Source organism: Herpailurus yagouaroundi, unplaced genomic scaffold (genome assembly GCF_014898765.1).
Source record: "Herpailurus yagouaroundi ecotype Mexico unplaced genomic scaffold, PumYag 29, whole genome shotgun sequence".
Classification (NCBI taxonomy): Eukaryota; Metazoa; Chordata; class Mammalia; order Carnivora; family Felidae; genus Herpailurus; species Herpailurus yagouaroundi.
In genome coordinates, this window is record NW_024412377.1 from 7571322 (window position 1) to 7595252 (window position 23931).

Below are 23931 nucleotides of genomic sequence, written 5' to 3' on the forward strand. Positions count from 1 at the left end.
GGAGTCTAGCCAGAACCTCAGAGGGAGCACGGCCCTGCCAACACCTCCATCTTGCACTTCCAGCCTCCGGAACGTTGACGGTAAATTTCCGTTAAGCCACCGCGTTTGTGGTGGCGGCCACAGGAGGCGAATACAGGTAGTGTCCACCCGGTCCTCCGCCTGCCCGTCTGTCACACTCCACGGCCAGCCCCCAGGTGTTGACCCTCTTCTCCTCGTAGGCACCCACAACGACCCCCTTATCCTGTGTCTGAAAATGGATGATGACCTTTAGTGAAACGGACTGAGGGCGGGAGTCTGATAAGGGGAACGCGACAGTCAGGGATCCGCTTTTTGGCAGAAGTACTTTTGTCCCTCAGAGGAGGCACCTTCGGAAACTCCAAGCTTTCCTCGGGGTTGTTGTCCTCGCTCAGACCGCGTCGGGACTTTTGTAAGGAACCGCCCTGAGCACCAGATGACAACCCACACGAGGAAACCAGGAATGTCACGTTGTGGCCACGTGTGGGCTTCGCCTCGTAAAATGGAACGGAGTTTGGTCACCCAGCTCAATCACCTGATTTGATTCTGAATAACTCCTGGCCGTTTCCAAAAATCAGCTCCGGCCTGGAAAGGTGAAGGGCGCCCCGTTAAGAGACACTAAAGTCACGGTGCTCCGGCAGCTCGCACCAGGGCCACCAAGTGTGACTAAAGAGCTTCGTTCTGCGCCCGTTCTGTGGTCTCGGAAACAGAGGAAACAACACTTCCTTTCTGTTAACGCCTTTCTCTTATTTCACTTTTGCACCACAAGGCTGGAACCAGCCCATCCCGAGAGGCGAAGGAAGCTTGTATTTTCTTCCCTGGGCTGGGCTAAATTCCTGACTATTCTTCTACCGGGAATGACCCCCACGTCTCCCACTGAGCTCCCCTTCGCCGTGTTTCTTGCATCCCCACACACGCAAGCCTTCCAGGGAACAGAGCCTTTTCAATCAAAGAGCAGGTGCAAAGCGCATCTTGCTTCTGGCCTGTTTTTATACCTTCCTCATCCTTGTTTCTGCTCTTTCCTTCCTGCATTTTTGGGCTTTGGTTGCTTTTGGCGCCTGAATTAAATGTTCACTCGATCTGTGTTGTGGCACGAGGCTGGAGCTTACTCCTTTTCATTGCTGAGCAGAACTCTGCCGTTCGAACACTCCACGATGTACCGGAACTGCCGTGGGTGGGCCTGGCAATGTTTCAGGTTTCAGAAGGGCAAATCCTGTCCTAATCCGCGTCCGTGTCTTTTGGTGAACACATTTCTGTTTAGTGTCTCTTTTGGAGCGAATGCGGGGATCACAGAATTTGCTTATGTTTAGCTTTTTAGACACTCAGTTTTCTTTAAAAAAAATTTTTTTTGGTCTTTATTTGAGAGAGAGAGGGAGACAGAGGGCAAGTGAAGGAGGGGCAGAGAGAGAGGGAGACACAGAATCCCAAGGGGGCTCCAGGCTGTCAGCACAGAGCCCAACAAGGAGCTCGAACTTACGGACCATGAGATCATGACCTGAGCCAAAGTCAGATGCTTAACCGACCGAGCCACCCCGGCGCCTCGAAAATCTCAGTTTTCTGAGGTAGTTGTACTAAGTGGGTATTTTCATGCCCCCATTTTACTGTTACAGATATTGCAACCACTTAAAGCAGATCCAACCTATTAAGGTGCAGGTTTTAACAAAAATAACTTACATAGAATGTTATGTATTGAATTGTGTCTCTCACCCCATCCGTATGTAAAGTCCTAACCCTCAGTACCTCAGAATGTGACCTTCTTTAGGAACAGGGTCATTACAAGGGCACCTGGGTGGCTCAGTCAGTTAAGCGTCTGACTCTTGGTTTCAGCTCAGGCCACGATCTTGCAATTTTGTGAGTTTGAGCTCCACGTCGGGCGCCGTGCCAAGAGTGTGGAGCCTGCTTGGGATTCTGTCTTCTCCTCTCTCTGCCCCTCTCCCACTCGCGCTGTCTCTGTCTCTTTCTAAATAAGTAAGTAAACTTAAAAAAAAAGTGAAAAATATTATAAAATTAAAAAAAAAGAAATAGGGTCATTACAGATGTCATTAGTTAATATGAAGTCATATTAGAATAGAGCGGGTCCTAATCCAACGGGATTGGTGCCTCACAGAAAGTGGGAATTGGGACAAAGATACGCACACCAGGAGAATGTCATGTGAAGACTGGGGTGGAGCATCTACAAGCCCAAGATTTCCAGCAAGCTTCCAGAAGCTGGAAGAGAGGCCTGGAACAAGTTCCATCCCATGGTCCCCGGGGGGTGTGGGGGGAACAGCTCTGCTGACACTTTGACCTCGGACTTCTAGCCTTGACAACAGTGAGGCAATCAGTTTCTGTTCTTTAAGCCACTGGCTTGATGGTACTTTCTTCCAGTAGCCCTAGCAAATGGTACCCGGCGACTGTTCCCTTTGAGAAAGATGATGTTTGGTAAAGAATACTCATCAAGTTAGCATGTCTCGAGGTAGCCTGATTAGCTATTGTGCTTACAATCCATTTGCCTTTTAAAATTTGATTCAGGAAGACATCCAACGCAGGATGTGTTAGATTTCTGAAAGCTTGCAGTAAAGGTAAGACATGACTAGGGTGATAATGAGAAGCTAGCGGATTCTGGTCAGCACGCCTCAATAAGCAGGTGGCCCTGAGGGGATGGGGGCGCGGAGAGAAGGGCCCCCCCCCATTGGGTGGGGTTCTAGGGCCGGCCATAGCACAGAACAGCAGAGGGGGGCAGGTACCACGGCTTCCCTTGCCTCCCTGGCCTCCTTTCTGGCTGGGCGGGTGTCTCTCCTGGAGAGGTTTTCCTCCACCCGCTCTAACGCCTAACGCGGCCCCTCCAGCTGGTGTCTGAGTCGCAGACCGCAGACCGCTGTGAAGGCTGGGCCAAACCATCTTCAAAGGTAATTGGGCCTCGGCTGGTAGCCTGAGGGTCCGGTATTTTTCCTGGCCGAGAACTTGCTTGCTCTGGAAGCTTCCCGGCAACTCAACCCCTTGGGGACTTCTCTGGAAGATTGAGAGGAGGTGAGATCTCTTCCCTGGGGTCTGTGCTCACACCCTCCAGTTGGAAGCACAGATTTAAGATGCGCTCTTCTGAAGGGAGAGACCCGGAACGGGGCTAAAAATAGCGCAATTTCTTAGGGTTACATGAGGCTTTGTTTACGGGGTATATTAGTTTCCTGCACAAGGAAGCACCACAAGCCGGGGGTGGGGGTGGGGTGCTTCAAACAACAGAAATCTATTCTGGCACAGTCCTGGAGGTGAGACGTCCCCACAAGAATCCTTCCGTCCCTCTTCTGATTCTAGTGGCCACCACCAACCCTCAGTGCTCTTGGTTTGAGCCACATCCCTCCAGGCTCTGTGTCTGCACCCGGCCTCCTTCTCTGTGTGTCTGGGGCTTTGTGTCCAAATCTTTGTCCTCATACAAACACCAGTCGAATTAGATGGAGGGGCCGCACTTGCCCAGGATGACCTCATCTTAACTTGACTGTGTCTGCAAAGACCCTCTTTCCAAAGAAGGTCCCTTTCTGAGGTTCTGGGTGGGAATGAGCTTTGGAGATACTACTGATCTGTTTCGAAGTAAATGTTTTGCTCCGTTAAATGTGCTACATTTGAGAATCCCTTCCTCCACTGCCTTGAACTTGGATAGCCCAGAGGTATTCAGAGGACATTCGTGTTTGAGGATAATCTCTGTGCCTTAGTGGCTTTACATAGCATAAGTTTACTTCTTACTCTAGTGAAGCTAGAGGGAGACTCTGATGAACGGGTGTTGTCCACCCGAGCAGTGACTTGGGGACCCAAGGTCCTTCCACAGGGTTCCAAGGTCTCTGTGCTCATCGGCATCAATGCAGAGGGGACGACCAGGCAGGGCCTTGCTTGGGCAGGTCGATGCGGCCAGGCCTGGAAGTTATCGGGTGCCCTGTCCACGTGCGTTCTGCCCACGTGCATCCCGCTGGCGTGGACCACACTGCAAAGCAAAGGCAGCTGGACAGTGAGGAGGCTGAGGGCCGGAAGAAGAGGAGACGGATGAGAGGAGAGCAGAGCTGGCCAGTCAAGGTGGCAACGACGCCGGGCTTATCCCAGAAGGAATTCTCCTTTCACTTTTTGTCCCCTTACTTCTTCCCTGTGTCTTGCTAAGCACCTGCTGGTCTCCACTCGGACATCCTAGTGTCCCTACACTGTAGTACCGGTCCCTTGGACACCAAGAGACCAACATCAAAGGAGCATCTGCCCTTTAAAAGGTGACTCTGACTGGATAAATCCTAAATCCGCGTTCCTGAGCATGGCCTAAGCGATCTGGATGGCTCAGACTGGCGGGTACCTGTGTGGGGGCCCTGCGGATGGGGCTTCACAAGCTTTCTTCTCGAGACTGGGGCCTGGCAGGAGGGGCTGGTGCTGAGGGAGCTGGGGCCCAGGTAACCCCAAGGGGGTGCTCAGGACCACACCTGGGCAGGGCTGTTCAGAAGACTGAACTCACTCTCTGCCTGACTGGTGGTTTTCAAACTGTCACATGAGGCCAGGTTGAAGCCAGTTTTCTTTCTTTAAAGTGTCTTTACTTTTGAGAGAGAGACAGAGACAGCACGAGTGGGGAGGGGCAGAGAGACACAGAAGACAGAGAATCCCTAGCAGGCTCCAGACCGTCAGTGCAGAACCCGATGCAGAGCTCGAACTCTCAAACGGTGAGATCATGACCAGAGCTGAAACCAACAGTCAGATGCCTAACCTAATGAGCCACCCAAGTGCCCCAGGTTGAAGCCAGTTCTTAAACATAAAATAGAACCACATGGAAAAATACCAGGGCACACAGCACAATTAGAACATAGTAAGAGAAAGTATGTTTCAAGAAACTTGGGTTTCCCTTTTATATATATCTGTTCTGGGTCGTGATTTACATCACATTTCTTACCGAGGGTTGCAATCGAAACCATTTGAAAGCTACTGGAACTTGAAAGTAGGGGATAAAAAGGCACCAGGGAGCTAATAAGGGTGTTCTGGTTTTCACGAATGTTTTGTGCATCCCAACAGGAGAGATGATGTAATGCTAAGGAGGAGCCTGGGCTGGGTTTGGATCCAGGCTGACCCACTTCTCCCCAGGAGGTCCTTGTGAGGGTCACTTCACTCCCCTTGAGCCTCTGTTTTCTGGTCTGGAAAATGGGCTAAATAATTCCCTTGATGATAAGGAGGAGGAGGAGGAAACAGCTACTCACATTTATCGAGTGCTTCCCACCCCAGACCTTGTTCGGCTCATCGTGTATCCTCGTCCACAGTGTTCCTCTGGTGACGTCCCAGTACCATTGGGGGTGTCCGTACAGACAAGGAAGCAGAGGCACAGGAAGGTCAAGTAACTTGCCCCAGTGAATCGGTGCATGTAGATGCCTGATTCAGTGCTTGGCACGTAGTACTGAACAAATGTCAATTTCTTTCCCATAGTTTTGTCTCGAATGTGTTGAAGAATCCTTAAATATAAGCAGATGGTCAAGCTTCTGGAAGGTGCTGGGAGATGCTGGCTAGCAACCTGCCAGAGAAACCGCCTCAAGAGGGCCCTGGAGGGATGCCTGGCTGGCTCAGGTGGAATAGCGTGTGACTCTTGATCTTGGAGTTGTGAGTTCAAGCCTCACGTTGGGTGTGGAGATTACTTAAATACATAAAAGTTGTTAAAAAGTTAAGAATATGATACTTTTTTTTTTTTTTAAAGAGGGCCCTGGAGGTGTGAAGTCAGATTCCCCATGAGAGGGCCCTTGAGACAAGGGGAATTTTCAGCATCAGGGGAACCATGTAAATTGGGAGGAAGGGACCCTCGCCTTTGGCCCTTAGAGGATGCCTCAGCCTTGGCTTCTAGAAAGAAAAGATAATCATGAGCATGCGTGTCAATAAACTGGTGTGTTACAGGTGTTTTTCTTTAAAGTGTATTTATTTTGAGAGAGAGAGAGAGAGAGAGAGAGCAAGTCTTTGAGTGGAGAGGGGCAGAGAGAATCCCAAGTAGGCCCCACGCTATTGGTGGCCAAAGTGGGGCTCGAACCCACAAAACCATGAGATCATGACCTGAGCTAAAATCAAGAGTCAGATGTTTAACCAACTGAGCCACCCAGGTGCCGGATAGTGTATTACAATTTTTAAAGACTAGAAACCCAGGATCCCCCAGCCCTACTCTGTATCCCCAGAATCAACACTGCCTCTAAGAAAAAGCCTGCAATACAAACGCAGCTTCAGAGCCTCCGGGCCGCACCCACCCCCCCCAAGAGAGGGACTGCAGGTGCCCCTGCCCCCTCCCCCCCCCGCCCCGGGGGACAGCAGGGTTGAACTCCCTTTGAGGGCATCAGACAAGTAATTAAACCAAAGTGCAAGACGTAATTACGTCTCTGTTTCACAGAAATTATAAACAGAAAGCAAGGAGAGGATTGCATCACACTGTCCCCGGGGCAGCGGGACTTTTGCTCCGAAAGCACAAGCTGAGCCTGTGGAAGTCAGAAGGGACCTTGGCAAGCATTTCCTTTACAGTCTGGGCTCAGAAAGAGGCCTCCCTGAGTGAGAGATTCAAAGAGGTCCCTCCCTGCCGTGTTCCTGCACCACCTAGTTCCCAAGAGTCTTTTCTCGGTCATCTTAATTGTGTAAGGTCCTGTGCTTTATGTGTAATACAGTTGTTGTCTTAGTTTGAGAGAGAGCGAGAGAGCGAGCAGGGGATGGGCAGAGACAGAGAGAGAGAAAATCCCAAGCAGGCTCTGCCCTGTCAACACGGAGCCCCACATGGGGCTTGAATTCACGAACCGTGAGATCATGACCTGAGCCGAAATCAAGTCAGATGCTTAACTGACTGAGCCACCCAGGCACCCAATGCAGTGTTTTTGTTTTTGCTTTTAATCGAATCCATGACTTGTTTTGGCCTCATCAGCAAAACTCGGTAGTTGATCTTGCACAGTGCCCGGGCCGGGCCGGGCACCAAGTACCTGTGGAATAAAAAGGTGATGGTAGCCATCGTTAACGCACATAAGTAGATAATAACACGACCAATCATGAAATCCGAGCTAACCCGTTGGAGCACTTTCTGTGCCTCCCGTCTTGCCCCTGGGAACATCCCGGGGGGGCGCGCCGTGTCTTGTGAGGGCCGCCCCCCTGCTCCACCTGGAACAGCCTCACCACCGCACGCGGTACGCCCTGGAACCGAGGGCGGGTGGAGGTGAAGGCTGGATCAGGGGAGGGGAAACCACAGAGCCTCCTGCGTGAGCCCTGAGCCTGCACCGGAGGAAGGGAAGTGCAGAGACGCTGGACCCAAGTTCGCACATCCCTCTGCCCCACCCACCCGGAGCAGGGACTTGTTCCCCAGGACCCCACCGCACCTCCCAGTGCTCTGCTCCACCCCAGCGGTAGCAGGACCCCAGGCCCCAGAGGCTGGGGAGGGTCTGGGGCTCAGGGTCCCCAGAAGGGGGGATGGCGGTGGACACCATCGGCAGGGGGGTGGGGGGGTGGTGGACAGGCTCCTCTGGGCAGGTCAGAGGAGCCCAGGCCGGGCTGGGGTCACGGGGAAGCAGGCTGTCCCTGTGCGCTCACATCTGGTGGTAACATCCTAATCCGGGCTGTGACCGTCCCCTCACCCCCAGCCCTGTCTACCCTCCGGGAGAGCAGGAGCCTGGGCAGGAAGGCCTCTTCCACAATCCTGCTCCCAGAGAAACGGCCTTCCTGTGATACAGGAAGCTGGGAGGGTGGTGGCTGTGATGTCACTCACTATTGCCAGCACCTCTGCAAAGCCAGCTCTTCGGGAGCCCCAGGGAGCAGAATCAGAGGGAAGAGTGGGGGCGCCTGGGGGTTCAATCGCTTAAGTGTCCGACTTCGGCTCAGGCCAGAATCTCGAGGTTCGTGAGCTGGAGCCCCCATCGGGCTCCCTGCTGTCATTCCGGAGCCCACTCTGCATCCTCTGTGCCTCCCTCTCTCTCAGCCCCTCCCCTGCTCCCACACACACTCTCTCTCTCAAAATAAATGAACATTAAAAAAAAGAAGAAGAAGAAGAGTGGGGCTCTGGGGCCAAGTAAATACCTGAGAACAGTCCTTTTTTTTTTTTTTATCAGATCCAGAGGTACATTAGGGCGGCTATAACAGTATACCGCAGACTGGGGGCTTCAACAACAGAAGTTAATTCTCTCACAGTTCTGGAGGTTGGAAGTCCAAGATCAAGGTGTTGGGGAGGCTGGTTTCTCCAGAGGCCCTTGCCTTGTGGATGGCTCCTTCTCACTGTGTCCTCACATGGCCTTGGCTCTGGGCACGGGCATCCCTGGGGTCTCTTTGTCTTTCTACAAGAACCCCAGTCATGCTGGGTCAGGGGTCTACCGTCGGGCCTCATTTAATCTCAGTTGTCTCCTTACAGGCCCCATCTCCAAACACAGTCACCTTGTGGGTCACAGCTGCAGAGTATGAATTTCGAAGGGACACAGTTCAGCCCGCAACAAGAAGAAAATGACTTCTAAGTGGCTCCCGAAGGCTTCCAGGCCGTTTTGGCTTTAGGCAAAATGCCCAAACTCTGCAGCCTGATACAGCATGTGATAGAGCCTCAGATGTACAGGAAGCAGGTGCTCGCCATAAATCCTGTGGCCAGCATAAACCATGTGGCACGGCCCAAACGCTCAGACACGCAAAGTTGCTGTTGTCGGGAAGGATTCTCCAGGGGCTCAGAGGTCACGTCCCAGGAGCCAATCAAGGGCCACGCTTGGGGTTTGAGCAACCCATGTCAGCTGAGCTAACCCTTTACGGTATGGCCAGCACGCCTAAGTCCCTCTGGCTGGGACGTTTGGGGACTGCTAATGTCAGTGCCAAGTGCCGTCAGTCTGGTCTGCTTTTGCCAGTATGATTTGAGAGAAAGTATACACTTTTTTTTAAAGTTTATTTATTTGAGAGAGAGAGAGAGAGAGAGAGAGAGAGAAAGCATGACCAGGAGAGGGGCAGAGAGAGGAGACAGGGAGAATCCCAAGCGGGGTCCACTCTCAGCCCAGAGCCCGATGTGGGGCTCAATCCCACGAACCAAGAGATCATGACCTGAGCCAAAGTAGGATGCTTGTCCAACTGAGCCACCCAGGCGCCCTAGAAATTACATGTCTTTATCCTAATTTCCATTTATTTATCTGTGAAGCAGAAAAACTCTGCACACATTTCGTTGCCGTTTGGATTTCTCCTGTATCTTGTCTAGTCATTGAATTTGTTTATTATACATAAACAAAATGTGGGGTCACTGATACTTTTTTCCAATTTATAGGAGCCCGTTCTGCATTGCACATATTAGTTCTTTGTCACAAACTGCAAATGTTTTTCCTTCAACTTTGTCATGTTTTGTGAACCATGATTTTCATGTAGTGGGTCAGCCAGTCTTTTCTTTCATAATTTCAGTCTTCAGTGGTAGGATAGGAAAGACTTCCCTCTCCCCAAACTACACACTCTCCATTATTATTCTCATCCTTTATTTTGAAACATTGAAATACTTAAGCTTTTGGAATGTTTTGCAGTCTATTGTATTAATGTCCTAGGCCTGCTGTAATAAATTACCACAGACTGGGTGGCGTAAAACAACAAAAAGTTTATTCATTCACCGTTCTGGATGCTAGGGTTGGGGGGTCAAAAGGGCTGGGCTTTTTCCAAAGGGTCTAGGGAAGGATCTGTTCGCTGCCTTTCTCCCGGCCTCTGATGTCGCTGACAATCTTTGGCATTCCTTGGCTTGCAAACACAGGCTCCCGTCTCTGCTTCTCATCTGCACCTGCCTCACTGGATCTCTTCTCCTCTTGTTATAAGGATCAGCCATGTTGCATGGGGGCTCACTCCAGTGCTCTCAGCTCCGTTGATCTTGTAGACTCCACCCACATGGCCACCACTGATTGGTCAGAGTTGGACGCCTCACCCTAGCTGGGCCAATCAGAGCCCTTCCTTGGATTTCTGAGCTTGGGTGGGAGCAGTGGATTGCAGTTGTCTGTGGGTGGTGAACACCCAGGGTCCTGGCTGGTGGAAGAGCCTGACTGGGGGTAGGAGAAAGTGAACAGACACCAAGATAATCCCTGGCGAGAGTTTCTGAGGCCCAGCTACACCCTATGTCCTTTTTGGACGATATGGACCTTCTGTCGGGTTCCAGCCGAAACCTCTCACGAATACAAAGACAGCGTTTCATGTTCTCTGCGTCTCCAACGGGTGCTGGACGGTGGGGCACACACTACACCTCACACGAGGGAGTGAATGACAGAGGAAAGTTTTAGGGACACGTTGTCAACATCACAGCTTTTGCCATTGCTGCCTTTCGATCCCCATTTACAAACCTGGCAAATCAGCGCCGTGTCACGATTTCTTCCTTGTGGGTCATTTCAAACATGTTGAGCAACGTTCATTTTACCCAGCACCTTCAAGTCGCTGTCCAGGTGATTTGCCAAAAACAGTCTGCTGGCCTAATGAAATCAGAACAGCCAGTGGCTTCCATCCTGAACTCGGGGATTAAAGAGGAAAAGCCGCCGTAAGCAGGACACCCGGGTTAGCACAGCTGTGCAGGCGTGCAGTGAGCAGATTGCGGGGCTCAGCACGACGGCCCAAGTCAGGAGGAGTCAGCAAGGACACAACCCAAATGGCAAAACTCGGTCAATAAAAATAAATGAAGGAGGTCTAGGTCTTCCTTCTCAAACAGCTCATCTTAAAAGAGGTAAATAATTCAAGACAATGAATTGGTTGGACACGTTATTTCTACTTGATGCCCACGGCTGCACGAGGGACAGAAATAGGACACTGGCGTATGTTTTGGCAAAATGAGACTCTCTTGTTTGCTTGTTTAAGACAAAACCGTGTTTTTCTTTTTTTGATTATACAACATACAAGCCCATTTATAGGAATTTTGCAAAGTATCGGAAAATACGGTGCCCAAGGCTGGGTCGTGTGAGGAGGGTGAGGGCCGAAGTGGGTGGGTGGTCAGGCGTGGCTTTCGGGTGGCTCTCCCTGGGAGGCCTGAGGGCCTCTGGGGGCCACCGGGGGGCCTGGCTGGGTGGTCAGCTGCAGGGAAGGAACACAGCCGGGGCAGAGAGAGCCTCACGCAAAAGCCTGGCGTTTGACTTCTCTGCTGTTGAAGCTACAAAGGAAACCTCCCTGAGTCTGCACAGCAAGACACCCTCTCCCCTGCCCCCCTCTCCCGTGAGAGCAGGTGTCCACATCTGGGTGGTGGACAGGGTCCAGTGAAGTCTTTCCAGGGTTTGGAGGGAGTCTGGGCAGCACCCAAGGTGACCGTGGCCTCGGTGGAGAGATTTGAGGGGTCACTCTAGACTATCACCCAGCTTTGAGCACATTGAGGCTCTGACCTTGACTCCAGCAGCAGCAGGCCTTGGGGTCCCAGGCTCTGGTGGCCCTGGAGGGCAGTGGCAGTCCAGAGGTGGTTCTCTGGGGGCAGAGGCAGTGGCTCGGGTCCTGGGCACACCAGAACCCTTGGCCACCCTACTTTGCAAACAGATGGAAATTTCCATGAGCAGGGCCCTAGCGCCTGTTAATTGTCATCTCTTCCGTATCCCTACTCGGACACAATGCCTAACACAGAGTATGCTTCCAATAAACATTTGCTGAATGGTAATTATTATTACTGGAGATTCTCAGTAAATATTTGCTGAATAAATGTCCCCCTGCCAGCAAATGAATTGTTTTCCATATTATATTAACAAAAAAAAAAAAAAAATGGGACACACTGGACTTACAGATCTGTTCTGAAAAGGAATAGAGATTTTTTTGTGTAAGTAGAAAGTGCCAAGCGGGATAAGTTTAGCAGGATAAATCCTCTGAAACGGATCAGCCAATGGCCTCCAGGGGGTTGGTGGTGGTTTCTTGAATCAGTCTGTAAGTGGAGATTATGGATTTGCGGCTCCTCTCAGATATGTGGAGCCGAAGCAGGAAAGACAGCTGTCAAACAAGTGCGACCGTCAGTAAGAGGAAGCACTTACGTGGCACCGTCACCTACCACAGCCATCTCACAAACTTGCCCTCGGGTGGGATGCGTGAGACCTTAGCTGGCCTGGAGACGTGACGTGATTTTGCCAAGGACATGCACAAGGTAGAGGTTGGAAACCAGGCCGCGTGTGTGTTTTGCTGCCTTCTTCTCCTATTTCACGTTGACCAGGGCCATGGCGATGACGTCCGGCGGCCAGTAAAGGGTTTCCTGAGGCTGAGCTGTGTAGACGCATCTGTAACTGTAGGCTGAGGACCATTTAGAAAAGGTGAAAACGTGAGGAAGGAGCCGGCGCCGTTACTTACGTAATCCTTGAATGTTTCCAAGGAAACCTGGAGCCACGACTGACCCTGCTTGGCCAGCCCTTGGGAATGGGGGTCTCAGAAAGTTTTTATGTCAGTGATGGATGATCTTGTTGTGTACACCGGGAGCCACGGACCGGCTTGTTGGGGTGGCTTTGCGAGAACATTAAGATCGATGAGATACGCCTGGCTTCCTGCTTGGAGTCCTGGTTTCAGTTGCCGTGGCTGATTGATAGCAGGATAAGTCTATCTGACAAACACCCCATAAACACCTTGGAGCCTGAGACCTGCATGGGTTTCCCCGGACGCAAGACTTCACACATGACCCTGTAGTTCTCTGGCAGAGAAAAGCCCGTCCCGACTGGGCTCGGGTGAGGAGGCACAGGGGGGAGCTGGACTTCTCTGGGCTCCCTTAATGTGTATCCACCTTCTCTCTCTGCGTCCTTTTCTGCAGCAAATCTTAGCTGAGCACCACTCACTATGGAGTCTTTTCAGTCTTTCTAGCAAGTCACCAAATGTAGGGAGATGTCAAGCCCAGCTCCTTTTTATTCGGCAGGGTTCCACCCAACCTTGGAAGCCCAGCTAGCCACACACCCGACCCCCTGCGGTTTTGAACGTGGGCTGTGAGAACCGAGGGTGGGAGAAGTTACAGGCAAACCGGGGGCTGCAGTCATTATTCCCTTGAAGGGGCTCCTCTTCCAGAAGCTCACAGCTCCAGGGTCCACCCACCTGGAAAAATACGGCAGGGAAGGGGGATGTCTGGGCAGAAGGGGGTAGGGAGGGTGAAGGTCCCTGGAGAGCAAATTTCAGGGTTGATTGCTTTTTGGAATTCTGAGATTTGTAGACTCCAGTTAATATACATGACTGGCGTCAAAGCCGTGAGGGCTTCCCTAGACCTCTGTTACTTATTACTGGCTCAACCAGGCAAGTGCTTTGGGTCAAAGTATCCTCCAGTCTTGCAAATTCTCCTCCATGTGTGCATATCTCTGTCTCACAGTCCAGAAGCACATTGCAAATTCATTCTTTCCCTTTTTATCTATCTATCCATCCATCCATCCATCTATCCATCCATCTATCTATCTGTGTATTTATCTTGAAGATTTTTATATGTATAAACTGATGAGCACAATCATAGACACAAATACAAATTAAACAGTTAAAAAATAAGATAACTGAATAATTATACATAGACTTGCTATTGAAAGAAAGTCCCAGCATTTATTTTGCATCAAAACTTAAGGGCTAATTCCGAATAGCCCAATCTTGAAAAAAAAGGGCAAAGTAGGAAGGCTCACACCTCCCTCTTCCAAATTTTTTTTTAATGTTTATTTATTTCTGAGACAGAGAGAGACAGAGCATAAGTAGGGGAGGGGCAGAAAGAGAGGGAGACACAGAATCAGAAGCAGGCTGACACGGGGCTCGAACTCACAGACCGCGAGATCATGACCCGGGCTGAAGTCAGACGCTTAACCGACTAAGCCACCCAGGTGTCACACTTCCCTCTTTCAAAACATCCAGCAAAACAGTAGTAATTGAGACAGTGTGGTACTTGTACAGGATAAATATATTGACAGAGTAGAATTGAGAGTCCAGAAATAAACCCACGTGTCTATGGTCAACTGATTTTTGACAAGAGCTCCAAGAGCATTGGGAGAAAGGATGTCTTTTTAACAAATGGAGCTGGGACAACTGGATAGACACGTGCCGAAGAATGAATGACTTTTGACTCTTACCTTACGTCTATACAAAAACTAACTTAAAATGGGGCGCCTGGGTGGCTCAGTCAGTTGAGCGTCTGACTCTTGGTTTTGGTTCAAGTCACAAGCTCATGGTTCGTGAGTTTAAGCCCTGAGTCGGGCTCCATGCTGACAGCAGAGAGCCTGCTTGGGATTGTCTCTCATGCTGCCCCTCCCCTGTTCTCTCTCTGTCTCTCTCAAAAAATGAATAACTACAAAAAAAAAAAAAAAAAAAAAGGAAATCATCAAGAAAGTGAAAAAACACACAGAATAGCAGGAAATATTGTAAACCATACACCTGAGAAGAGTCTAATATCTAGAATACATAAATAACTCTTACAGCCCAACAACAAGACAAACAACCCAGTTTAAAAATGGGCGAAGGACTTGTATAGGCATTTTCCCAAAGATGATACACAAAGGCCAACAAGTACATGAAAACATGTGATTCGAACTTCAGTCAATATTATCAGTAAATGGACAAAATTGACATCAAGTGTCTCCATAGGGGAGGCAATGACAGAGACACTTCACTATATTTTCTGACCAAAAATGCATAATCCGAATCTAGTGATGGGGAAACCTCGGATAAACCCAAATTTCACTGAACTACAGTAAATGCTAACTAACTTGAATTAAAAAAAAAAAAAAAAAAAGAGGGGCGCTGGGTGGCTCAGTCAGTTGAGCATCCAACTTCAGCTCAGCTCGTGATCTCCCGGTTCATGAGTTCGAGCCCCGCGTTGGGTTCTGTGCTGACAGCTCAGAGCCCGGAGCCTGCTTCGGATTCTGTGTCTTCCTCTCTCTCTGCCCCTCCCCTGCTTGTGCTCTGTCTCTCTCTGTCTTTCAAAAATGAATAAACATTAAAAAAAAAAAATAACCAAAAAAAACCCACCCAAATTTCAGAAAATCTGGGTGAAGAGTATACGAGAGTTTTTACCACTATTCTATTGTTCCTCTTTGATAGCTACTTACATGTGCCCTTCAAAAGTGTTACTGTCATGTAACACACACACACAAGCAAAAAAAAAAAAGCTAACAAGAGACGTCAGATTAAAGGAGACCGAAGAGAATTGTAAACCAAATATAATATGTGCTTCTGATTTGGATCCTAGACTGGAAGACCATTCTATATGGACATCACTGGAGCCCTTGGTAATTAGATGATAGGACTCTATCAGTGATGAATGTCCTGGCTCAGATACTGCACTGTGGGTATGGGAAAGAAGGTTCTTGATCTTAGGAGATCTACGTGGGAAAATTTAGGGATGAAGAGCCGTGATGTCTGCAATGACCGGGGAAAGTAATATGGATGCTTATCTAGGGAAAGAGGGATGATGTGGCAAAATACAGCAAAACGTTCACAATGGGTACGTCTGGGTGAAGGGTATATGACAAATGTTCATGCTATTCTTGCAACTTTTCTGTAAGTTTGCTATTATTTAAAAATAAAAGGTTGAAATCAGTGAATATAACATAAAATATATACAAATCTTATCATAAAAAGAAAATATTTTATAGTATAAAGTTAGAGAAACAAAAGGATCTCTACCATAAAAACTTTGGGGACAAAATGCCCCAAGCCTCTAGAGGGCAGTGCAGCCTCCAGTTGCCCAGGGCGGTTGCAAATGGAGCAAAGGTGAGCTTGGCACTGACAGCCTTCCCTGGAAGAGAAGAGCTTCATTTCCCGGCAGAAGATGAGGAGGAGACTCATCTGGGACTCATGTGGGACTAAGTGAGCTTCTAGAAGATTCCAATGACCCAGAAGCTCTGCATGTTTCCTGAGTGTCCTCAGCAAAGCCAGCTGTGCCCCTTTCTACCCCAGGTGATCAGAGCCACATTATCTCAAGCCAAGGTGCAAGGTTTGAGCATCTACTCTGTGTAGGATCCTGTGGGAGTGAGGAGGCCATCCAGAGAGGCGTGTGTGTGTGTGTGTGTGTGTGTGTGTGTGTACATGCGTGTGTTTGAGGTGGGGTGGGGAAGGCTTCAAAGCTTTGCAGCAATGCTCCCAGTTATTACTGAATTGGGAACAGGATGCAACCTCACTCCCCGGAAAAACCCATCTAGTGGCGGTGAGTGTTTCAAAATGGTGGGATGACAGGTCATCCTCATGAGCACTTACTCTTCGCCAAGGAACCCTTGAACTATTTCACCCACATTAACTCATAACCCTCACAACAACCCCAGGGAGCATCACTGTTAACCTTATTTTGCACATGAGAGGTTAAAATAACTTGCCCAAGGCCACACGGCCAGTGACAGCAGCAAACAGGATCCAGAGGTTCTTGGTCAAAGTGAAGGTGGCCTCCCTAGCACTTCAACAGATACGTCATTGGTTTTGATGTTGCCCTCCTGAAGCATAGGTTGAACCGCCTATAGGAAGCGGCTCTAAGGAACATTAACGGTGTTCTTATCACTCCGGGAGACAAGCCAACACTTTTGCAATACTATGGCATGTTCCTACACAGAAGGAGTTATGGCCCCATCCCCGCCTGCACAGAGAGCTTCTTCTGTCATGGTTTCATTGCTCAGTTATGAGTCGATTGCTTAAATTAGCATTCGTGCATCTCACACCAAATTGGAAAAAAAAGATTGGTTCAGCCAGATGACATTTTAGGAGCGTCTAAAATATTTAAAGGTACTGGCACAAGCTTTTGTGCACTCCCATTAAAAAAAAAAAACCCAAAAAACCAAAAACAACCCCAAAAACCAGATTGCTGCCAAACATATTTTGAGCATCGTTTGTGAAGACAAATGCCCACACTGCCCAAGGCCAGGGAAAGAAAATCAGGGGGAGCTTCCTTCTTCTCCCTCTGGAGTGTCATTTACAGGCAAGTAGTACTTTGGGGAAATGCTCTTGGACCCTTCTTCTGAGTTATTAGGAAGAATTATAGCCACGCAATGAGTCTGCATTTCAGATTTGCACCTGCCGGCCATCACCAGGGAACACGGCAGCTAGCACGTTGTATCTGGCCCATAGTTTTTCAGCACAGATAGCTACTTAGCCTGGGCCAATGGGCAAGTGACAGCCCGAGTGCACAAACTCTTTAAAAAGAGTATGTTGTGTCTGGGAGCCGGTGAAGGCACCACACACCTACCTTGGTCTCTGGAGATAGAAGGTGGTCTAAGCCAAGAGTCACAAAGGTCTTCATCTAAGACAGGTGTTCTCCAGCTCAGGTGTCCAACAGCATTACCTGTGGACCCTAGAAAAAAAAAAATCAATGCTTCCCGGCCCCAGACAATTCAACCAGACTCTGTGGACGGGCCTTGAACCCATGGTCTCAACAAGTCCCCAAACAATACAACTGGAGAAGAGATTTAGGTCAGGCATAGTACAGTAGTGATGAAAAGTAGTGCCATCGTTGTCTTCTATGGCCCCACTACCAGGTAAGACTCTGGCGCAACACGAGACAGAGGCCGCTGTCAGGACCGGTTGAGACTTCTCTAGTTGGGTCGCCATTTTGGGTCACCCAGTCCACCTGCAAAATGCTCACATTACCCATCAAAGGTGGTTCCTCACTCACAGGAACAACAAGATAACCAAAGTGAGAAGTGAATACCTTCAGGATGAGGTCACTCAAATTGGGGCAAAGAAGTTTCTGCAGTAGGCAGGCCCGGGCTAGGCAAGCTGTGTTTTCCACAGTATTCTCGCCCCTCCCTCAGGCACTCCTGCAACGTGACCTTGTCACGCCCTTGCTGAGAAATGGAGTCTCTTTCTTCCAGCCTCTGGCTGCCTTGTAACTAACAGCACATGGCAGTAAGCGACGCCGCGTGACTTCTGAGGTTAGGTCAGAACAGGTCCCGAAGCTTCTGCCTGGTTCTCTTGGAATATTCCCCCTTGGCGTGCTCGCTCCTGCTCAGGTGCCAGTCACCGTGCTGTGAGAAGCCCACACCACTAACATCGCAGCCGAACCCAGCCTTCCCGTCATCCCAGGCCGGGAACTGAGAGTCCGGAAGCCTCCAGATGACCCCAGCCCCGGATGACGCACGTCTTCCCCGCTGAGCCTGCCATCCATCCCCATTTTACCCCACGCAAGTCTCGACCCACAGAATCCCTCGGCATGATAAAATGGTTCTTATTGGATGCCTTTAACCTTGGGATGCTGTTTCTGAGGCATGGGTAGTGTCATGAGCATGTGTGGGTGATGGGGCCCTGGGGATAGGGACCCTTGGTGAGGCAAGACCTCCTAGGCTCTGGCTAAGAGACCAGCTCTAGAGCTGCCTGGGTTCAAATCCACTTACCAGCTCTGTGGCCTTGGGAAAGTTCTTGAACCTCTCTGTGCCTCTCAGTTCGTCTGTGTAGTGGTGACAATAACAGCCACGAGTGGGTTGTTATATGGATTAAATACATCAATGCATGAAGAGTGCTGGTAGCACTGTGTTTGCAACATTTACGGTTTGCCCAGGCCTTGGCCCAAATTTGACCACCGGAGGAGTTAGTTCTGAGCCAGAGGGCATTTATACTTGCAGGGTAGTCTGATTTCCTTGTCTCCGAGCCCAACGCGGGAAGAAAGACAGGTTATGTGTCTCTCACTGTGAGCTGGGAAATTGGGGCATAAAGACAGATGCTGGGGGTGCCTGGGGGGCTCGGTCGATTAAGCATCCAACTTCGGCTCAGGCTCAGGTCATGATCTCACAGTTCGTGGGTTTGAGCCCGCATCAGGCTCTGTGCCGGCAGCTCAGAGCCCGGAGCCTGCTTCGGATTCTGTGTCTCCCTCTCTCTCTGCTCCTCCCCCGCTCACGCTCTATCTTTCTCTCTGTCTCTCAAAAATAAGTAACGTTAAAAAAATTTAAAAAAAAGGAAGAAAGAAAGATAGATGCTGTATTCCTCCTGGAAGGAGCCGCAGGGTGCCTGGGAGAAAGCACGCCGGTAGAATCAATAAAGCGAAGCAGGAGAGAACCAGGCGACGAAGTCGGGGAGGAAGGGACCCTGGCCTGGGGAGGAGGGTTGGCGTTTTAGTGGTGTGTGTGCATGTGTGTGTGTGTGTGTGTGTGTGTGTGCATGTGTGTGGTGTGTGCACGCACATGTACATGCATGTGTTTGCGTGTATACGTGTGCATGTGTGTTGTGTGTATTTGTATGACTGTATGTGCCTGGAGGGGGGTGGTGACCCCAGGACAGGATGGGAGCTGCCTCTGGAGAGGTGAGCCAGGCTTAGCCAACGCAGGGCACCCGAGACGTGCCGACCGTATGCTGGAGTTTAGCAGTCGGGGGTTTTATGCGAGGCCACGGTGGGGACAGTGATCAGAAGTCCCTCTGGAAGTGGTGACAGGGGCGTGGGGAGGTCACGGGACGAAGCACAGGCATGACCACCTACGTGGTTCCCGAGAGCGTAGTAACTTCCAGATCCTCTGCTCGCGCCGAGACGACCCTGTCTGCGGTCTGGCCAAGACGGAGGGATTGACTCCGACTCCCCGCACACGGATAGACATGGATGCGTGACTCAGTTCCTGGGTTAATTTTTCCTTCGGTCTCTCTCTTCCCGGGGAACGGACCAGCTTCACTGTTCCTGGTTCCCAGATAAGCGCTTCCCTTGCGGCCAGGTTCCCCGGAACATCTGACAGATGGCTGTGTCGGACACCAAGCAAACGGCACTCAGGCTGGTGAAATGCTGACCTTGGGGCGGGGGGTGCGGAGGCTGCTGTAATAAAGACCTTGCAATTACTTTCATGAAAGTGCTGCTTATGCTAAACTATCGCGCCCACAAATCTGCATGTACCATCTGCCTTTGTGAAAGACAATAACGTGATAGTTCTCCTGCAGAGGATTCCAGCCACTGCCTCCCTGGCTCAGCCAAAAAACCGGGAGATTTCTCTCGTAATCACTTTGGCTCCCAAATGGTTAAGCATCATGGTGCCAGTAGCTGGCACACAGTGGGTACTTAACAAATGTTTGTGGGACGAGCGTTAATGAATAACTGAATGAAAAGCGCTGGCAGTTATGAGGCCCTAATTAAAATTGTTCTAATTTAACTCTCCCAGCCTGGACCAGCTGTGCTTTCCAACGTCACCCATGCAGGGCGCGTGCTCGCTCGGTACCTGGATTTGACCATAAGGAGGGAAAAGGCATAATAAGGGACAGGCTGACACTGCTCACCCGCCTTGGGCAGCTGGACCTGCCTGTCCCGGCTGGGCGTCTGCCCCCCCCCCACCAAACACCCGGGGCCTCCTCACCATCATCACCGGCAGGGTCCCAACCCGAGGGCCAGGGGCTCCGAGGGTCTTAGAATGAGGCTGTGGAATAACAGAGCAAACTCGTGCCCCCCTTCACCCAAACGGCACCTGAGTGGCAGGCGTGGCCTCTCGGGGACGCCATCGCGGGTGACCTCACCTGGTCATGGGCCCCACGCGCTGGCAGCTCCTGAGGCCAGATGGGCTGGGAGCCCAGCTCGTGCACTGGTGGAGCCCGTCGTATTCCACCCCTGTGACTTTCCGGGCAGGCCCGCTTCTTTCCAGTCTCCCGTGGAAATTCTGCGCTTCTCTGCACGCCTCTCCCCCCGGGGAGGGTGGGCCTCCCCGGCGTGACCGGCCTCAGGCGGGCGCCACCGCCTCGTCCGCGGCAGGAGAAGACACATCATGATTATGCAACTGATCCTTCACAACCTCCCGGTCCCCCACATCCCCAAGAGGAGTCACCTTGAGAAGCGAGATGCAGATTTCAGCGTCCGTGATGCTTGAACTGCTTTCCAACCTTGTGGCAAGTTGTTTTGAATATATTCCCACTAAAAAAAAAAAAAAAAAAAAAAAAAAAAACGAAAACCTTCAAACTCTAAGGGTTGACACCAGAGAAAGCTGAGTCACTCAGAGCTGAGTCCGGGAAGCGAGGTGAATGATCAAATTTGAATAAAGAAGTCATTTTTAGGTGAAAACCGAGGGCTGCCTTTAAAGAATCAAACTGGTTTCCACATGGGACTCCTAACCCGAATTTAGTGAGTACCTCATAGGTGTCTTGGGCAAAGACAGCTGTAAAACTGAAAAGCACTTTTTCCCAAGATTGCCCACAATGACTTCCACCGAGATGGGCAAATGTGGGTGTGTTCATTTATTGCCACAACAAATACTGTCTGAAAACAAATCTGAATAGGCCAGGATGATCAAGGAAGTGTGCCCCCAGCAGGTATCAGACCCCCCGTTCTGCAAAGTTGTCCTGGCTTTTGAAGGTAAGAGTTATTCTGTGTGTCTGTGGACTGTTTCCCACTTTCTTGCCTTCGGGTCTCCACAAAGGTCACAGGGGCCTCCAGAAAGGGACTAGGCCTTAGTCCCTAATATCCCACCGAGGCTCCACACCAGGCTATTTCCAGCCTCTCTCCTGAGTGGCTACCCCCAGGTCATCCCGAGTTGTTATGACAGACCCAGTAGCAATGCACGCAACATCCATCCCTGCCCTCTGCCTTGTTGGCAAAGAATTGCCATTCGACCCCAATACACATCCTTCTTGCAGCCGGAGGCCCACTGCATGAAAACAGAAGTCACCTGGCTCTTGCAAAATGTTTAGCTTTCTTTTTTAAAACATTTTTTTTGATGTTTATTTATTTTTGAGAGAGAGAGAGAGAGAGAGAGAGAGAGAGAGAGAGAGACAGAGCATGAGTGGGGGAGGGGCAGAGAGAGAGGGAGACACAGAATCCGAAGCAGGCTCCAGGCTCCGAGCTGTCAGCACAGAGCCTGACGTGGGTCTCCAACTGATGAACCATGAGATCATGACCTGAGCTGAAGTCGGATGCTTAACCCACTGAGCCACCCAAGCGCCCCAAAATGTTTAGCTTTCCTGATGAAAGGCCCAGACGTGGCCACAGCCTCCTCTTGTCTTCCTTCTTGCTGTCTTGAAGTTAACGTGATGTCTGGGGCCGCAGCAGCCCTTTTGAAACCAAGAGGAAACGAGCCTGAGGATGAAAAGGCAACTTGATAGGGATGGGGGTGAGCCTGGGTCCCTGATGGCATTGTGCAGCAGTGAAAGCAAGGCCAGTGACCTCAGACTTCTGGGCTTCCCAGCATCCAGGAACCACACGACCATTTGCTACGGCAGCCAGGCTCTCTGTTCCTGGGAGCAGACACAGCCTGACCTAACACACCATCCCTTTATTCAACAAAAGACGTGGCAAACACAGCTGTGCGGCAGGCCGGCAGGAAGGGTGGGAAGAACCATGGATGGAACATCGAGCCTGATGATTCTGGTCTTGACAGAATTCTGGAGTCGATAGTTGTAACACAAATTTGGTTTCTTGTGTAAAGTGCCCTAAAGCAATTGTATATTAATAGTTTGAATTTGCAAATGACTCATGTGCTTGGGAGGCCATAATCTTTAGTGGGTGGTGGGGGAGGGGATCGGATGCTGTTAAGACCCTCGTTCAGGGGAGAGATGAACGGAATCTGGTGTTTAGCCTGTGCTGCTGTGTGCCCACGCTGTACCACAGACTCCGCCTACATCACTTCATTGAGTTCCTACACCCACTTTGACGAGGAGGTCTTATGCTCTCTCTTTTATACATTTTGAACACGAGTCTCAGAGAGGGTGAGTGATCTGCTCAACGACACACAGCCGGTAGAGCAGATCGCAGGCATGCCTCACCACGAGCAGACTTGAGTCACAATTTCTTGATAGAGATCTATCAGAGAAGAGCCCAGTCCCAACCTTAGAAGCATCCAGTTTCTTTGGAGTGGGGAGGCGGGTACAAAATTCGTAACTTTAGAGGCTCCTGAATTCCTCTGATGCATTAGCCTAAGGAAATTGCTGGGCTGCTCTCTGGCATGTTTAGAGAGAATGCGAATTAAGAACTGTTGAGAGAGACGTTAATAGATGTGAAGTTTTTGTCATGATTTAACCAATGCCGTGTTCGTAAGAAACAGACTGAGGCGCCCATCTGTGTGGAAAGATAGCTCAAGGTCGGTGTCTCAGGTATTGTATATAAATATCCCATGACCCCACACTCTTTTTTATTTATTAATTAATTAATTTATTTATTTATTTTTTGAGAGAGAGAGAAGGCGCGCACATGCTGGGGAGGGGCAGAGAGAGGGAGAGACAGAATCCCGAGCAGGTTCCACGCTGCCAGCGCAGAGCCCGACGCGGGGCTCGAACTCACCAACCGTGAGATCGTGACCTGAGCCGAATCAAGAGTGGGACGCTTAACCGACTGACCCCCCCAGGCACCGCGCCTCCACAGTCTTTCCAATCAGCTTCATTTCTACCAGAAAAAAATCCTCGAGGTCCTACTGCAACTGAGTGAGGGTGTCTGGGGGACAGTCGGTGGGCAGACAAGGGCTGAGCACGTCTAAACTTACATCTTCTCACGCCACCCTCCCGAATAACCCGAATAATCTGGAGGAAGCAGCGGGGTGGGAAGAAGATTAGGCTGTTCCAAGTTACGGGCTGAATTTCGTGTCCTCCCCCCCGCCCCCATTCATCTGTTGAAATCCTAAACCCCATGACCTCCGAAAGTGACCTTACTTGGAAACAGTGTTGTTGCAGATGTACTTAGTTGAGATGAGGTCATGAGGGCGGGGCCCCAACCCTGTAAGACTAGTGTCTTTCAGACGGGGGTGGGGGGGTGAACTGGGTCACGGAATTTGCACTGGGAGGTGGGCACACGAAAATAAAGATGGGGATTAGGGTGAAGTGTCCACAAGCCAAGGAACACGAAAGATTTCCAGCACGTCCCCAGAAGCAGGGGAGAGGCGTGCAACAGAACGGGGTGCATACGTGTGTGCACGTGTGCGTATATACATGTAGATGTGTCTATATGTGTGAGGGTGAGTGTGCATATGAATGTATATATGTGTGTGCATACGTGTGAGTGTGGATGTGTGTGTATATATGTATATGTGAGTATGTGTAGGTGTATAAATATGTGTGTAAGTTTATATGTGTGTGGATGCATGGGTGAGTGTGCTGGCAGATGAGAATGGTGTGGATGTGCCTGTGTTCCTGAGTGTTTGTGAATGCGTGCCAGCATGTGTGTTC

General features: G+C 50.3%; 2 long non-coding RNA genes across 2 annotated transcripts; both read right to left on the minus strand.

Annotated features, from left to right (window-relative positions):
- Positions 1 to 6832: 6832 nt before the first annotated feature.
- Positions 6833 to 8796, minus strand: LOC121042716 (uncharacterized). Its single transcript, XR_005796399.1, has 2 exons — positions 8029 to 8796; positions 6833 to 6944 (listed from the first exon to the last, which is right to left on the minus strand). It is a non-coding gene; the product is annotated as an uncharacterized LOC121042716 (long non-coding RNA).
- Positions 8797 to 15473: 6677 nt separating this feature from the next.
- Positions 15474 to 20459, minus strand: LOC121042719 (uncharacterized). Its single transcript, XR_005796400.1, has 3 exons — positions 20305 to 20459; positions 19292 to 19615; positions 15474 to 17176 (listed from the first exon to the last, which is right to left on the minus strand). It is a non-coding gene; the product is annotated as an uncharacterized LOC121042719 (long non-coding RNA).
- Positions 20460 to 23931: the final 3472 nt, after the last annotated feature.